Consider the following 3926-nt stretch of genomic DNA (forward strand, 5'->3'; position numbering starts at 1 on the left):
GAGGTTCTTTAGTTCCTCTTCACTTTCTGCCATTAAGGGTGGTGTCATCTGCATATCTGAGGTTATTGATATTTCTCCCAGCAATCTTGATTCCAGCTTGTGCTTCAGCCAGCCTGGTATTTCACATGATGTACTCTGCATGTAAGTTAAATAAGCAAGGTGAAAGTATACAGCCTTGATGTATTCCTTTCCCAATTTGGAACCAGTCTGTTGTTTCACGTCCAGTTCTAACAGTTGCTTCTTGACCTGCATACAGATTTCTCAGGAGGCAGGTAAGGTGGTCTGGTATTCCCATCTCTTAAAGAACTTTCCAAGTTGTTGTGATCCGCACAGTTGAAGGCTTTAGTGTAGTCAATAAGGCAGAAGTAGACGTTTTTCTGGAACTCTCTTGCTTTTTCTATGATCTGACAGATGTTGGCAATTTGATCTCTGACTCCTGCCTTTTCTAAATCCAGCTTGTACATCTGGAAGTTCTCGGTTCACAGACTACTGAAGCCTAGCTTGAAGGATTTTGAGCATTACCTTGCTAGCACGTGAAATGAGTACAATTGTGTGGTAGTTTGAACATTCTTTGGCATTACCCTTCTTTGGGACTTGAATGAATACTTACCTTTTCTAGTCCTTTGGCCACTGCTGAGTTTTCCAAATTTGTTGGCATATTGAGTGCAGCACTTTCACAGTATCATCTTTTAGGATTTGAATTAGCTCAGCTGGAATTCTATCATCTCCACTAGCTTTGTTCACAGTGGTGCTTCTTAAGGCCCACTTGACTTTGCACTCCAGGATGTCTGACTCTAGGTGACTGATCACACCATTGTGGTTATTCGGGTCATTAAGATCTTTTTTTGCATAGTTCTTCTGTGTATTCTTGCCACCTCTTCTTAATCTCTTCTGCTTCTGTTAGGTCCATACTGTTTCTGTCCTTTATTGTGCCCATCTTTGCATGAAATGTACCTTGATATCTCTAATTTTCTTGAAGAGATCTCTAGTTTTTCCCATTCTATTGTTTTCCCGTATTTCTTTGCATGTTCACTTAGGAAGGCTTTCTTATCTCTCCTCACTATTCTTTGGAACTGTGTGTTCAGATGGGCATATCTTTCCTTTTCTCCTTTGCCTTTTGCTTCTCTTCTTTTCTCAGCTATTTGCAAGGCCTCCTCAGACCAGGCTCAATTTAACCATTCAGATAAATACTACCCTCTCTAGGTTTTCGGAGACTAAGGTGTTTCTAAAAATGATAACACAGCTCAAAACCTTTTTATAACTATTGCTTTGGACTTATCCTTAACTGCAATTTATCAGTCAAATAAGGAAATAGATCTCATTACTTTATACCCAAGACCTACAACATGCTCAATGTGGTTGCTCCATGAAAGCAGTGAGATGAGTAAGATATAGACCTTGGTCTCAAACATGGAACTTATCATCTGGTAGGAGAAAATAAAGCAAATACATAGATAATTATAATATGCAACAGAATGTGACAAGTACTGTAAGAGTAAACAATGGTTCATAAGTTGGAGGCCTTATAAAATCACAAAAGTGGATATTTTAAGTGGTCTTTCAAGGTTAGTTAGAATTTCAAGAAACAGAAGTTGATCAGAGGCAGGATGGCATTATAAGTGGCAGAAATAGATAAAGGTAAGTATCAATAGTTAGAAAAGCATGAAGTAATCTCAGAGAAGGCAATGGCATCCCACTTCAGTACTCTTGCCTGGAGAATCCCATGGACAGAGGAGCCTGGTAGGCTGCAGTCCACGGGGTCACTAAGAGTCGGATACGACTGAGCGACTTCACTCACTCACTCACTCTCAGAGAACAATCAATGATCAAGACTATATACATATATATCATTCACACATGTAGTAAATGGAGTGGCATGGCAGAAGGTGAGGGTCATGTTAGAGTTTAGAACACCATGGTGAACTTGTACATCATTGGTTGGTATTAGAGACCCATTGAAGACTTTGAGCCAAAGAGTAGAACTATCATACAGATGGTAATATGGAAGATTCAATATTACAGGATCACAACCTTCATTTGAAACTTATTTCAGTTTCCTTGGTGGGGAGTGGACAGGAGTAAGAACCAGATTGTAAGTACTAAGAAGTAGAAAGATACTAGTGGAGCAGCAAGACCCTCAGTTCTAAAGGTTTTGGTCATAGCTTATTTAGCTTGGTATCTAAATTCCACCCAAAAGGTTGATTTGGAATAGCTGATCATTCCTAAGATCATCTGCACTTAAAGGATGATTTGTCAGTATTAAAAAGGGGCCCAAGAAGGAAATTCTCAGAGTATTTCCTAAGTTGTTTTAAAGAATGGTAACATTTCTAGATGTTACCAACATTCAACATTCAGAAAACTAAGATCATGGCATCCCGTCCCATCACTTCATGACAAATAGATGGGGAAACAATAGAAACAGTGACAGACTTTATCTTGGGGGGCTTCAAAATCACTGCCGATGGTGACTGCAGTCATGAAATTAAAAGACGCTTGCTCCTTGGAAGAAAAGCTATGAACAACCTGGACAGCATATTCAAAAGCAGAGACATTACTTTGCCAACGAAGGTCTGTTTAGTCAAAGCTATGGTTTTTCCAGTAGTCATGTATGGATGTGAGAGTTGGACTATAAAGAAAGCTGAACTCCGAAGAATTGATGCTTTTGAACTGTGATGTTGGAGAAGACTCTTGAAAGTCCCTTGGACTGCAAGGAGAGCCAACCAGTCCACCCTAAAGAAAAATCAGTCCTGAATATTCATTGGAAGGACTGATGGTGAAGCTGAAACTCCAATACTTGGGCCACCTGATGCGAAGAACTGACTCATTTGAAAAGACCCTGATGCTGGAAAGATTGAAGGCAGGAAGACAAGGGAACCACAGAGGATGAGATGGTTGGATGGCATCACCAACTTGATGGACATGAGTTTGAGCAAACTCTGAGAGTTGGTGATGGACAGGGATGGCTGGCATGCTGCAGTCCTTGGGGTTGAAAAGAGTCGGACACAACTGTGTCTGAACTGAACTGAACATCTCTAGAGTATCTTTAGACTCTAGAGAAGTACATACTCATGCGTATCTTTAGCTGTTAACATCGAAGAATACAAATGTATTCCTTGAATTGGCTTCAGTCCTCTCCAGTGTTGACGAACAAGGTACTGACTTTCTCCTAGAAAGTTAGTGGTTATATGGTTGTCTGCCTGCAGTGCAGGAGACCCCGGTTGAATTCCTGGGTGGGGAAGATCCCTGGAGAAGGAAACGGCAACTCACTCCAGTATTCTTGCCTGAAAAATCCCATGGATGGAAGAGTCTCGCGGGCTACAGTCCATGGGGTCCCAAAGAATCGGACACGACTGAGCGACTTCACTTTCACTTTAAATGGTTAGACAGCAAACAGTTCTTGGAAACTAAACAGGGCTTCTAACTACTGTGAAACCTAACTTCTTTTCCGAGATCCTTACCTTTAAGGGTTAGTAAAGCAGGTCAGGGTAGGGATCACTGTTAAGGAAGACACAGAGGGCTTGAAAAATCGTCAAAATTGGAGTATAGTGTTTAAGAATCACTTGCAGAGCGGGCGAAATATGCAGATTATTAGGCCTCACCCCAGTCCTGATTTTGATGCGGACAGTCCTGAAAACTAATTATTTAACTAGCTACCGAAGGTTTACCTTTTAAACACGATATGCGGTGGACGCACTTTGCCCACAACAAAGATGTCGCGGAATCGCCGTCGTACAGCCCCGCTCCTCTGCGTGGGTCTTACGTCCGCCCTTCCTCGCGTCACATGACCACGAACCTGTCTCAACTACAGCTCCCGGAAGGGACCAGTCCCGGGCGTTCTCGCGTCTCTCTTTCTCTCCCCGCCCGCTGCGGGCGTCTCCGGCCGGTGATTTGCCCGGGCGCCTCCGTGCGCTCGGCCAACGGCCTCT

This window comes from Ovis aries, chromosome 2 (assembly GCF_016772045.2).
Source record: "Ovis aries strain OAR_USU_Benz2616 breed Rambouillet chromosome 2, ARS-UI_Ramb_v3.0, whole genome shotgun sequence".
Taxonomy (NCBI): Eukaryota; Metazoa; Chordata; class Mammalia; order Artiodactyla; family Bovidae; genus Ovis; species Ovis aries.